We start from the raw sequence: 15,052 nt of genomic DNA on the forward strand, positions 1-15,052 counted from the left end.
TCATTATTTTGTACTTCGACCTTTTGGTCTTTACAGTGGACAGGCAGACATCACAACCGCTTACAATGCCGGTAACTTATTTCTTTTGAAACTCCATTCTTCTTCTTCTCGTTCGCTCCTGAAACTCCAGTAAAACCATTGCCATAAAAAAAAGATGTAGACAAAGCTCAACATCAAACACCAGTCTGAGAAAATATAACAAGCAAATGTCTAACCGTTATGCAATTGTCAGCATACAGCTGCAAAACATCCACAATAGTGTGTGACATCTCCCGATTTAACACTGATGTACCTCAGGTGGCGTCATCAGCACGCGCTTGTCACATGTAGCGCAAGCTGAGGTGTCTGCACAGCTGTGACTGAAATAACAATGATTTGAGCATCACACAACTACATAAACAATGACTAGTAAATGCATACAACAATAAAGAAAAAGAACTGGATCATGTAAAAGATGTTGACAAAGACCAAAATCTTAGTTAGGGTACAAACTGATCATCATCTTAGCTATCTTTCTTTCTTTATTTGGTGTTTAACGTCGTTTTCAACCACGAAGGTTATATCGCGACGAATCTTAGCTATAGGGATGTGTATGAAACATCGTGGCTGAAACACGAACAGAAATTATGGCCTTGGCATTGGCGGCTGATATATTTGTAACTTCAGAAAATCGGTCGCGGATTCACTGACCGGAAAGATGCATTGTCGAGTCAGTCATCTGCTGAATTTATTATGTGTGTTTGTGTTGGTGTGTGCGGGCTGGGATAGGGGTAGGAGAGAATGCGGTCGCGTGTGTGTGTGCATGTGCGCATGCGAGCGAGAGTGTGAGCGTGAATACGTGCGTCTGTACCTGTATCCTGCTTTGTGCATGTGCCTGTCTCTCACTGTATGCAGCCGTGTGCGTCTGCATGGCCATCTCAGCATGTATTTTCGCGACTGACAGTAAAGCTCTCAATATTTAAATGCCATTTTACTTTTGTTTTTCATGCACATAAACCACAAGCGACTGAGGTATCACACACACACACAGACACACACCACACACACACACGCGCGCGCGACACACACACACAGGCACACGTACACACACACACGCACACACACACACACACGCGCGCGCGCGCATGCACACACACACACACACACAAACACACACACACACAGACACACACACATACACGCACACACACACATGCACACTCACACACACACACACCACACACACACCACACGCATACACACACACACACACACCACACGCATACACACACACACACACATACGCGCGCGCGCGCATGCATACACACACACACACACACACACACACACACACACTCACACACACACACACACACACACACACACACACACACACACGCACACTGGTGACACACAATTTCAGCACTGTCAGAACGACAAGAAGAGAGGTTTGACATGATAACCGTGACACGTCAGTCGAATTGTAGACTTGTATGTCAATTCTCAGCATGGCACCTGCAATAAAACACGTTGCGACGCTGTTCAGGATTGAAGCCTTCGTTCCGTCTCGCTGATTCCAAATCTGTTTTACAGAAAATAAAGCCAGTGTTTCAAATGATAAGCTTTATTTCATGAAGGACTCCTGTAGGGATGACTCACTGTTACACAAACGTAGAAATTAAAATGTCAGCAACCCAGTTTCTGCTTTTCAATGTGCGTGCATTTACCTTTATATCTATATAATAAGCCTATTGCGGTGGTCTGACCTTGAAGTAAACCCTGCAGTCACTTATTGTGATGTTTACAAACTTGCTGCCATTTAGTGCTTGTGCAGTTTAACATTACCGGGCTACGAATCATTAAATTTCGATTTGATCAAAGTTAAATTTTTGTTTTGCTGCAATGTGTAAGCTTGCTATCCTACGAAAGACACTTAACCATATGCACAAACAGGAAAGCTAACACACTACATCGTGTGTACTTCTGTAATGCAAACCATTGCCAAATAAATATATCACAATTCAAGTGCAATTGGCCCATTTCATTTTGGACAACGGAGACAGTATCGACTAAGAATTTAATCAAATACATACGGACACGTTGTAAACAGGACACTGAGACGGTCATGTGACAATCTCGAAGCGATTCGATTCAAGCCAAAGAAATGGTGCTGTGTTGCATTCCATAGCCAAATGCAAATCAATGTGTGTGCACTTTGTCCCTACCCCTCCTCTCGCGCCCGCTCTACTTTAGGCCTAAAATAAAAATAGGTGTGGTTACGGTAACCCGACCTACCCTATTTTTAGGGGCCGACCCTATAACTTTTTATTACATTTGTCAAAAAAAAATACCACAAAAAACAAGAAAACGAGTGCAAAAAACACAATGAAAGCGAAAGCGCCCGAGTCGCACACTTATTTCCCAGTCAAGTAGGTTTAATTTGTACACATTAGAAAAAAAAGTTAAAAAAAAAAAAGTGATTGCCTACCTTCCTACCCTATTATTTTTGGCTATGTTACCGTAACCACACCTTTTTTTTTTTTGGCCTTACCTGAATATGTACATGACGCAATAAAGGAATCAGCCATGCAAAAGAAGAATTTGTTACGCTCTGCTGCTCTTTCCTTATTGAATTGTGGATACACACAACAACAAAAAATCGCCCTCAATAATTTCTTTTGGACGGTTCAATGTGGGTGTTTTTTTCCCTGTCGAAATGTTAAGAGTTTGTAACCCTGTTGACAAAAGTCAATACAGACCGCTGTAGTTTTTTTTGTCGGTAAAGAGAACAAGTCGCGTAAGGCGAAATTACTACATTTAGTCAAGCTGTGGAACTCACAGAATGAAACTGAACGTAGTCCGCCCCTAGTGCAAAAGGCAGTGAAAGTGACGAGCCTGTTTGGCGCGGTAGCGGTTGCGCTGTGCTTCATAGCACGCTTTACTGTACCTCTCTTCATTTTAAGTTTCTGGGCGTGTTTTTAATCCAAACATATCATATCTATATCTTTTGGAATCAGGAACCGACAAGGAATAAGATGAAATTGTTTTTAAATCGATTTCGGAAATTTTATTTTAATCATAATTTCTATATTTTTAATTTTCAGAGCTTGTTTTTAATCCAAATATAACATATTTATATGTTTTTGGAATCAGAACATGATAAAGAAGAAGATGAACGTAAATTTGGATCGTTTTATAAAAAAATTTTTTTTTTACAATTTTCAGACTTTTAATGACCAAAGTCATTAATTAATTTTTAAGTCACCAAGCTGAAATGCAATACCGAAGTCCGGCCTTCGTCGAAGATTTCTTGGCCAAAATTTCAATCAATTTGATTGAAAAATGAGGGTGTGACAGTGCCGCCTCAACTTTTACAAAAAGTCGGATATGACGTCATCAAAGACATTTATCGAAAAAAATCAAAAAAAATCCGGGGATATCATTCCCAGGAACTCTCATGTAAAATGTCATAAAGATTGGTCCAGTAGTTTAGTCTGAATCGCTCTACACACACACACACAGACAGACAGACAGACACACACACACACACACACACACACACACACACACACACACACACACATACACCACACCTTCGTCTCGATTCCCCCCTCTACGTTAAAACATTTAGTCAAACCTTGACTAAATGTATAAAGGGTCCAAACTCCAGACACGCAATAAGGCACATGACACATGTGATATCGTACGAGAATAAAGGTTATATACTGTATCTGAATTTTTGAGAGAGAAAGAAATAGTTGTTATTGTCAAAAACTAGAGCAAAGGGTGCTGAGTAACAAAACAAATAACAGACAAATAATTTTATTTTTTTTAGCTTTGGACATTTCAAGCTTCTAAACTCAAAGGGGCTCACACACGGTTGTGGAAATTTAACTCAGAAATACGGAGTTTACAGAAACGATGCGCAAGGCCTACAGAGTGTACACGTGTATAAAGGCCCTAGGAGGCTATTCCTGTAGATAAGAGCTCTAGTTGTTGAAGATGTGGTTTCTGTTTGTTAGTGTGTTCTGTGTTTCTTTTGTTGTTTAATTAAGTTCACTGTTTGCTGTGCCTACGTGCACTCCCATTGCGTGTGTGACTTAATTGTGTATGAGCCTAAAGCCGAAAATAAAACCTTGAAAACCTTGAAACCTAGCTGATCAGTATTTGTCACTTTGCAAAAAAAAAGCAGTCAAATTTGCACATGCCTCCGGTTTTTAACACGCAACTCGAAAATGTGTTGTGCGACTTACACGGGTCCCTTTGACCCTACACACGGTCACATATATTGCAACCTGTTGAAGAAAGAATGCGCCCTATCTGCACTATAAAATCGATCGATATTTCTGCTTCGTCAGCGGAAGAACAAAAATCGTTCGCAGCTGTTTATGGCTGACTGACTCCATCCATCCATCCAGTTCAGCAGTGCGTAGGGGTTGTGGGTTAACGTTGTTATTTGTGTGCGTGGTCGTTAGGAAACGCTGCTGGGATCGTCCAGAGAAAAATCGGGCTGCAAATGGTGTTAGCCTACATTATTCAAGCTGCCGCGGCCATAGCTGAGTAAGGAGCGCCATTACAGATGTGTGTTCGGTGTGGTTGAAAAAGTGCAGTTTTAAAAAGTATATGCGTGCGCGCGTGTGTCGACTGAATTATTTGCTGAATTCGGTTGAAAATACGTAGATTAATGAATGGCAAGAGTAGGACATTGACCCCTCTCTCTCTCTCTCTCTCTCTCTCTCTCTCTCTCTCTCTCTCTCTCGCTCTCTCTCTCTCTCTCTCCTTCTATCTCCCTCGCTCTCCCTCTCTCCCCCCCTCCCTCTCTCTCTATCACTTTCTCCTCACCTCCCATCTCTTGCTCTCTCTATTCCGCGTTGACCGATTTCTTAGCTGCGAACTGCATTGTGCAATGCATATAATCCCAGGAGGATTGTAGCACGTGAATCTCAATGCGTTTTTATAGAATGGGATTAATTCTTAGCTGAGGGATGTAAAGAAACTAGCAGCGAGGCCTTTCACCGGTTTCATTGAACATGCGCATTGCGACATGGTTTCAAAGACGTATATGGCCAAGAATCTGTCATGGCGTCGAAAGAAGGAAAGAGCCCGCTTGAATTATTTGGCAGGCTCCTGCTTCTAATAAACTTTTTTTGCAAAGAACATTTTTGTGTTGGATGAAAGAGGATGAATGGACGAACGTTTTGGTATAACATGGTGGCAAATTTATGCCGTAAGCAATGAATAACGGACTTGTGATTCCAACCTTACCTAGTCATTCTGGAGAAAAAAGCGTTACGCGATTTTGGGTGCTTTCACTTTTGTAAGAACTGTACTCCGAACACGTGCGCGACCGGTAAATCCTTCATACAAACCAGACAGGAAATGAATGCAGTGTTTAATGAGACCAAAAATGAGCTCGACGGAGCTGCCAACTTCGTTCATTTCGCTTGGAAAAGTGATGCGAGATGTACGTTATTATCCTTGTGTAAATTCGGTATCGGTCAGTCAAACGGTCGTACAGTCCGCGGTAAATGTAAGATGGCCGCCAAAGATCGATTTCGAGGTTCACACAGTCTACTAAGTCTAAAATAATATTTAAAAAATTGCTTGCAATGCATGCTTTGTCTGTGATTCGTGAAAATCGACACGATTTGTTGATTTTGTGTAAAGAAAAATTACTTATAACCAAAATAAAACGTTCTCGTTTTGCCGAGATGTTGTGACAAGCGTGACCTAACTAGTCTCCCTTGGTCATTTGCATATGATCTATCAATGACAACAGGACTTTCACACCTACGTGCGAGATGGACGAGCCCAGCCCCACGGGTAAAGTGTGCATGGTCGTCATCCAAATAGTAACGTACATCACTTTTGAGAATGAAACTGCTATAAATCGAGTGATTTCTTACGAAACATGATAAAAACAATGTTTGAAAGGAAAAAGTATTCGTACCTGAATGATTCAGTCGAAAATCGAATGTTGTTGAATTTTTTTATTTTTTTTTGGGGGGGGTGGTGGTTTTGTGTAGGTGTTAGTGGTGCTTGGTTACCCATAGGTCTGTGACATTCTTAGTTTATATGATCAAAGCTCATTGGCAATTGCAAATATTCTTAGGGAGGTAGGTTAGTCATGCTATCTAATTTTTACATTTAGTCAAGTTTTGACTAAATGTTTTAACATAGAGGGGGAATCGAAAAGAGGGTCGTGGTGTATGTGTGTGTGTGTGTGGGTGTGTGTGTGCGTGCGTGCGTGCGTGTAGAGCGATTCAGACCAAACTACTGGACCGATCTTTATGACACTTTACATGAGAGTGAAGTGTTTTTTCGTTTTTTCGATACATGTCTTTGATGACGTCATATCCGGCTTTTCGTGAAAGTTGAGGCGGCACTGTCACGCTCTCATTTTTCAACCAAATTGGTTGAAATTTTGGTCAAGTAGTCTTCGACGAAGCCCGGACTTCGGTATTGCATTTCAGCGTGGTGGCTTACAAATTAATTAATGACTTTGGTCATTAAAAATCTGAAAATTGTAAAAAAAAATATATATATAAAACGATCCAAATTTACGTTTATCTTATTCTCCATCATTTTCTGATTCCAAAAACATATAAATATGTTATATTTGGATTAAAAACAAGCTCTGAAAATTAAAAATATAAAAATTATTATCAAAATTAAATTTTCGAAATCAATTTAAAAACACTTTCATTTTATTCCTTGTCGGTTCCTGATTCCAAAAACATATAGATATGATATGTTTCGATTAAAACACGCTCAGAAAGTTAAAACGAAGAGAGGTATAGAAAAGCGTGCTATCTTTCTCAGCGCAACTACTAAACCGCTCTTCTTGTCAAATTCACTGCCTTTGCCACGAGCATGAGCGGTGGACTGACGATGCTACGAGTATACGGTCTTGCTGAAAAATTGCATTGCGTTCAGTTTCATTCTGTAAGTTCGACAGCTACTTGACTAAATGTTGTATTTTCGCCTTACGCGACTTGTTATTATTATTATTATTATCATGAGAGCTTATATAGCGCGAACCACAATTAACCGTTGCTCTCCGCGCTTTACATATTAATTTCTGCTGTTTGAAATTGAATTGTTTTTACAGACAAACAGACATTTTTTACACACAATATATAACGCATTCACATCAGCCAGTAAACCTCAAGCCATTACGGCGAATATTTACTTTTCGCGGCCTATCATTCCAAGTCAAACGGGTATTTGGTGGACATTTTTTATCTATGCCTATACAATTTTGCCAGGAAAGACCCTTTTGTCAATCATGGGATCTTTAACGTGCACACCCCAATGTAGTGTACACGAAGGGACCTCGGTAGTTCGTCTCATCCGAAAGACTAGCACTTGAACCCACCACCTAGGTTAGGAAAGGGGGGAGAAAATTGCTAACGCCCTGACCCAGGTTCGAACTCGCAACCTCTCGCTTCCGAGCGCAAGTGCGTTACCACTCGACCACCCAGTCCATTTCAGGCTGTTTTGTTTTCCTCAGGCAAAATATAATTAAAACTAATGAAAAAAATGTGTTTCAATTTGCATCCGGCAGTTAGGGTTAATTATCTTGCGTTTGGGGATGTGACTTTTTTTTTTAGATGGGATATTATATTTGGTTTGGGGTTGTGGCTCCATTTTATCTGTGGGCAGGTATTTAAGTGTACAATTCCAGGCAAGTGTTTCGTCACAATGGAACTTGGAAGAAAAGTGTTGTTCGGCAGTACAGTAAAAACCTGTCTCTAAAGGACACCCTTGGGGTATGGTAATGGTGTCCCTATTAGACAGGTGTCCTTTCTTCACAGGTGGAGGGGCTGGGGCAATATTTTACAAAGAACACGTAAAATGTACAAGACACTTTTTGTCAATTCTGGAGTATGTATTTATTTTTCAACACAAAACACAAGGTAAAAACTTAAATAAAATTAATTAAATAAAATAAACTTAAATAAAATTACCAGATCATTGTACAAGGCACAGATTGAGGGCGGTGACAGGAATAGAGAGAGAGAGAGAGAGAGAGAGAGAGAGAGAGAGAGAGAGAGAGAGAGAGAGAGAGAGACTGACTGACTATTAGGGTTTAACGTCCTCTTAGACCAACTGGTCTATATTGGGACAGGTATTGGTAATACGCTGAAGATATGGTGTGATACTTTGATTCGAACAAGCCCGCTGTGGCTGTCTCCTTCGACACACCAGCATTGGGTTTGTCTCGTTGAAATGTTGATGCTTGCATATGTTTTTTCAGTGTGTGTGTGTGCGTGCGTGCGTGCGTGTGTGTGTGTGTGTGTGTGTGTGTGTGTGTGTGTGTGTGTGTGTGTGTGTGTGTGTGTGTGTGTGTGTGTAACTTAGAAAAGGGACAGGAATGACTGATGCACAGACACTTTGTTGGGATTTCCTGGTTTTGTCATTAACATCCTCGTCCTAAGCGCGTAAGCCACGATGCTAGCTCAAAAAGCCTAACGTCATGCTATTATCACTCACTAGTGTACTGCTCTTACAAACGAACACACACAAACCTATGAATAAAGTAGATCTTACGGGATTTAACGTTTTCTTAACTGCCAAAATTTTACTTTTTATTCTTGTTGAAATTCAGTTAGGGACAACCAACCTAACCACAACATTTCATAAAGATCGGTGAAAAATTAGAAAATAACGGTTTATAAAGTTTTTTTTAACTGCCAATAATTAACTTTTTCTTTTTGAAAAGTTTGTATTGGAGATCAGTTAGGGACAATGGATCACTGTGCCAATGTTGGTGTAAATCCGACGATTAGGGACCAAGAAACAAGGAGCAGAGTGTTTTTTGGCGGTTAAACTGTCATTTTAACAGTTTAATGATTTGGTGAAATTTCTTCCACCACAATACTATACAATGTTTTATCTACCCATTATTGCAAGAACCCCAAAATCACATTTTTTTGGAAAAATCTATACTGACCCCCCCCCCCCCCCCCCCCCCAGGTGGCCCATACCAATAAAAACAGTTTTATTCTGCTAAAAACCACATCTCCTTTCTTACCCACAACAACATTAATAAGATAAAGCAAGTCTAAAAAATGGTGTTTGTGTAACACTTTTTGGACACACTGACAGATTCCTGAAAAAACGGGATTTAACGTTTTTTTAACTGCCAAAATTTTACTTTTTATTCTTGTTGAAATTCACAACATTTCATAAAGATCGGTGAAAAATTAGAAAATAACGGTTTATAACTGACAAAAGCTTGTTTTTCTTCTGAAAAGTACGTATTGAAACTCAGTTATGGACAACGGACCTACTCACAAAATTTCATAAAGATTGGTGAAAAAACGGGATTTAACGGTTTTTTAACTGCCAAAAATCAACTTTTTATTCTTGTTGAAATTCAGTTAGGGACAACCAACCTAACCACAACATTTCATAAAGATCGGTGAAAAATTAGAAAATAACGGTTTATAACGGGTTTTTAACTGCCCCAGGTGGCCCATACCAATAAAAACAGTTTTATTCTGCTAAAAACCACATCTCCTTTCTTACCCACAACAACATTAATAAGATAAAGCAAGTCTAAAAAATGGTGTTTGTGTAACACTTTTTGGACACACTGACAGATTCCTGGCCATATATCTGAACAATAACATTCTTTCACATCAGAACTGTGTAGGCGCTGCGAGGGTTCGGGTCATTCTGTTTCACACAACTAGACAATAAAGAATACTTTGATTAACTTACAGTATTTTGTTCTAGTTTCAAAAGCCAAAACCTCCTTTATGCCCGTTTCCTAAATATTCTTCAAAGACTGAAATAATCCCTTTGGCGTGGGTTGATTACTAGCCGTTATCAAAACCAACATTAATTTCTTGATTAGTACGAATTATGGCTCTTCCAGTACCCGATCAGTCGGTAAAACCAAACCAGTCAAACCAATGTACACTTGCAGGCAATGCTTGCGTTACATTTATCAGAAAGAAACCGGTCAAACACAGTTTTAACCGGTATGTATACTGGCGGTTTAACTTCTTCAACTTCTCCGGCGTTCGACGGTTGTGTCGCTCATAATTTTCTCGATCACAAAATACTGAAAATTGGCGGTTACAATGATCCCTGTCTATCTCAGTCTGCCCCCCCCCCACCCCCCACCCCCCTCCCTTCGAAAATAAATATTCAAAAACTGAAAATCTCCAGTCTATAGAATGGAATGGTTATTGACAATCATGCATTATCTTTTCTTCGGACATTTTGTGGTCAAATTGGCAAGTCTGTAGAAAAAAATCAATACTCGTACACTGCATTGTGCAACACACACCCAGTGCTGCAAATAAACATTCCGAATGTCCAAGGTCCCAGAACAGCATCACCCCTCATCTCTATTCTGTTTTATCTTTTAAAACAGCTGCCCCGGGGGAAACCAGATTCATTAAGCTATTTCCCTAGGGAAAAGACATCAGTGGGATGCAAGTTGCTACTTTCGTCCTTCGAATACTATACTGACCGTGACCACACACCCACTTGGTTAAAACAAGATTCTACTCTGTTGAAACATGATGTGGGTCGTTTTAAAAATATGGCGCCAAATGGGTCCAACTTTTTTCGAAAAATGAAGTTTGTAAAATCGTTATTTTGATTTTAGGTCTGGAATCTGCATTCATTTATTAGTTAAAAACTGGAGTAAGCCACCTTAGAAGCACAGTAAGCCTCCCGTAAACCATCACAGATACGGTCAGGCTTTTACACACAGTAAAAACACCCTTTCATTTAAACACTCACTGATTGAGAACATCCAAGGTGCCCTCCGTAAAGAGCGAACAATTTTCAAAGAATTTATTTTTGCGTGGTTTATCTTACCCCTGAGCCATCGTGAACCCGTGTGATCCAGTTTCCCTTTTTCACAATGTAGTCGTCAGTTAGTCATTTGAATGCGACTCGATGTGAGCTTATCTACAATAGCACGTTTTTATGCACGAAACAAACGGGTGTGGTTCACAAGAACTCTAGCGATGGCTAATTTTCACTGTTGAGAGGAACGGCGATATGCATAAACCGTCGTCTGCTACGACCCTTGCGTGACCCTGCTTCCGGGCTTTTCTTTTTTCAAACTTTTAAAACTTCGAATTGTACTGATCTTGTCTTGATGAAAAAAGAATTCTTTTATGATTAAAGAATGTTTGTGTAACAAGCTGTCAATTTATTATTTAGATTTTAAAAGTTAGGTCTAGCGCAAAAACGCACCACGGTCCAAAAACATTCTGATAATCATCGATCCACGGCTATCGCCAGTTTACACCGATAGAATGAGACCCGAAGGGAAGTAACTCATTTTTGACAATCTGCAAAATTAATTCTTTAAAATATGCTCGCTCTTTACGTAGGGCACCCAGGATGTTCCCGTTTGGTGAGCGTTCAAATGGAAGGGTGTTTGTACTGTGTGTAAAAGCCTGACAGTATCTGTGATGGTTTACGGGAGGCTTACTGTCCGGGTGTGATTTCCAGTAAGTTGAATATTCATAACAGCCGTCCAGCACCAAAACGAGGCGCCATTGTTGTAGAGCACCAAGTCCACGAAAATAATTTCTTTGAAAATTTCTCACCGGCTCGACAGAAAGCAGCCAGGATGTTCCCGTTCGGTGAGCGTTCAAATGGAAGTATGCTTGTACTGTATATAGACGCTCGGGGAGCTCTGTGATGGTTTACGGGAGGCTTACTGTGTCTTTAAGAACAATATCTTCAAAATGCGAGAGCTACTGTTGACGCGTTTCACAAAAAATGTCGTATGAGTGGAAGTTACATTATATCTGCAATTAGCGTATATTCTGCGTATTGCTTGGCACTGTCTTCATTTATGTGGCTGCATGCTGCCCCTGAATGTAGTTGAATGTAAAATGTCAAATAAGCATATGTTTTCTTTAAAATTTCACCCAAACTTTTTCCTGCCTAGCTCGTTAGTAATAATACACACACTTGCACCTGTTGTTGTGACTGTACATTGCACTATCCCCCAGTGAAGGAGACGCTTTGAGAGACGGAGGAATGTGTGACGTGACCTAGTAGATATTTAATCCTATACTGACCTCTTAGACATAGACATAGACATAGACATAGAACACTTTATTATCTCAAAAAAGAGAAACTCAGGTGTGGTGTATCACAGCATTAGGCCTACAATAATATTATACAACATAAAACGTAAGAACATAAATCAAATATCGAGGCGCAAATAGTCAACTCTTTGATGTTCAAGTTAAAAATAGAATGTTCAGTTTTTGGTTTAAATTAGTGGACCGTAATAATAGTAATAAGCTTTTAAATGCATTGTACCGGTTTTTTTGGGGTTTTTTTTGCATCGCCTTTATGTAAATAACGTATGTACACTTGAAACACCTTATTACAAAAAATGGTGACATAAATCTGAATGCTCTGGGCCTTGGTGGTTTTGGGCATGATCAGTAACATGTTCCGAAACGTGGCTTCATTTGAAAACGTTGCAATGCCCAAAAAGATCAGTATATATAATACAAACCTACCGCTTCGAAAATTCTCGACCTCTGAAGGCACAGTAAGCCTCCCGTAAACCATCACAGAGCTCCCCGAGCGTCTACATACAGTACAAGCATACTTCCATTTGAACGCTCACCGAACGGGAACATCCTGGCTGCTTTCTGTCGAGCGTGAGAATTTATTTTCGTGGACTTGCTCCTCTACAACAATGGCGCCTCGTTTTGGTGCTGGACGGCTGTTATGAATATTCAATACCGGAAATCACGCCCGGACAGTAAGCCTCCCGTAAACCATCACAGATACTGTCAGGCTTTTACACACAGTACAAACACCCTTCCATTTGAACGCTCACTAAACGGGAACATCCTAGGTGCCCTACGTAAAGAGCGAGCAATTTTTAAAGAATTAATTTTGCAGATTGTCTCGAACACTTTTTGGACCCATCCTGAACTCAGGTCAAAAATGAGTTACTTCCCTTAAACTGGCGATAGCCGTGGATCGATGATTATCAGAATGTTTTTGGACCGTGGTGCGTTTTTGCGCTAGACCTAACTTTTAAAATCTAAATAATAAATTGACAGCTTGTTACACAAATATTCTTTAATCATAAAAAAATTCTTTTTTTCATTAAGACAAGATCAGTGCAATTCGAAGTTGTGACAGTTTGAAAAAAGAAAAGCCCGGAAGCAGGGTCACGCAAGGGTCGTAGCAGACGACGGTTTATGCATATCGCCGTTCCTCTCAACAGTCAAAAGCCATCGCTAGAGTTCTTGTGAACCACAGCCGTTTGTTTCGTGCATAAAAACGTGCTATTGTAGGTAAGCTCACATCGAGTCGCATTCAAATGACTAACTGACGACTACATTGTGAAAAAGGGAAACTGGATCACACGGGTTCACGATGGCTCAGGGGTAAGATAAACCACGCAAAAATAAATTCTTTGAAAATTGTTCGCTCTTTACGGAGGGCACCTAGGATGTTCTCAATCGGTGAGTGTTTAAATGAAAGGGTGTTTGTACTGTGTGTAAAAGCCTGACCGTATCTGTGATGGTTTACGGGAGGCTTACTGTGCCTTTAAGCAGTTGAACGTATCTTCAACCGATGTGACTATCCAGGACCCCGCTGAAGCAGGGCCCACTCAATATTTCTCTAATGCCATCAGAAGTATAACAAGTCGCGTAAGGCGAAAACACAACATTTAGTCAAGTAGCTGTCGAACACACAGAATGAAACTGAACGCAATGCCATTTTTCAGCAAGACCGTATACTCGTAGCATCGTCAGTCCACCGCTCATGGCAAAGGCAGTGAAATTGACAAGAAGAGCGGGGTAGTAGTTGCGCTAAGAAGGATAGCACGCTTTTCTGTACCTCTCTTTGTTTTAACTTTCTGAGCGTGTTTTTAATCCAAACATATCATATCTATATGTTTTTGGAATCAGGAACCGACAAGGAATAAGATGAAAGTGTTTTTAAATTGATTTCGACAATTTAATTTTGATAATAATTTTTATATATTTAATTTTCAGGGCTTGTTTTTAATCCAAATATAACATATTTATATGTTTTTGGAATCAGAAAATGATGGAGAATAAGATGAACGTAAATTTGGATCGTTTTATAAATTTTTATTTTTTTTTTACAATTTTCAGATTTTTAATGACCAAAGTCATTAATTAATTTTTAAGCCACCAAGCTGAAATGCAATACCGAAATTCGGGCTTTGTCGAAGATTACGTGACCAAAATTTCAACCAATTTGGTTGAAAAATGAGGGCGTGACAGTGCCGCCTCAACTTTCACGAAAAGCCGGATATGACGTCATCAAAGACATTTATCCAAAAAATGAAAAAAACGTTCGGGGATTTCATACCCAGGAACTCTCATGTCAAATTTCATAAAGATCGGTCCAGTAGTTTAGTCTGAATCGCTCTACGCTTTAGTCAAAACTTGACTAAATGTAAAAAGTCGTCATGGGTTCATCAAATATTCATCAATGCCTCCTGCTTTCGCTCCACTGACATTTTCCCGGACGAGTATTGGCAAATCCCTGGCTAGACATGCACTGACTGAAGCATCTGCTTTTGCTTTCCTGTGATGTCAGGATAAATATAGCTGACTGGACAACAGTTTAGCTCTACTTTGTTTTAGCTTTGTCGTGACAGATCCAACGATTGACGGAATGGATGCACGTGCTGGTTGTAAATGACGAGGGAGTGTCACGTTATGTATTAATGCGTGTGTGCACATCTACAATACATCCGCACAATATTGGGAATCCAAATTGGGACATGGACATCGTAACCCACGCTATTTTAGTATTCTCTCTTTCTCGCAACAATATAGAAAAGACTTACTTAAATTGTATGATCATCTCTTTTGACTGAATGCAATGAAAGCAACAACTGGAGAATATCAACTTTTTCTTTGGTTTTCGTAAATTAATAACCAAAATAACTTTGGTAACGTAGATACATCTGCCAATTACCGTCGATGCTCACTTGTGCTTCATTTCCAAATAATTTATGTCTCAAATATAAAGTTCAGAATTCGATCAGCTCTGCAAAGCCAAAGTGTATCCCCGA

General features: G+C 39.9%; 1 long non-coding RNA gene across 1 annotated transcript in view; it reads right to left on the reverse strand.

The window, feature by feature from the left end:
* Window positions 1-8,695: 8,695 nt before the first annotated feature.
* Window positions 8,696-15,052, reverse strand: part of LOC138962373 (uncharacterized) — a 29,986-nt gene continuing 23,629 nt past the window's right edge. The window contains exons 2-3 of the long non-coding RNA XR_011454494.1: window positions 9,027-9,603; window positions 8,696-8,925 (exon numbers count right to left, since the gene is read on the reverse strand). This is a non-coding gene — a long non-coding RNA (uncharacterized lncRNA). The remainder of the gene's footprint in view (window positions 8,926-9,026; window positions 9,604-15,052) is intronic.

The sequence above is a fragment of the Littorina saxatilis genome, linkage group LG3 (genome assembly GCF_037325665.1).
Source record: "Littorina saxatilis isolate snail1 linkage group LG3, US_GU_Lsax_2.0, whole genome shotgun sequence".
Taxonomy (NCBI): domain Eukaryota; kingdom Metazoa; phylum Mollusca; class Gastropoda; order Littorinimorpha; family Littorinidae; genus Littorina; species Littorina saxatilis.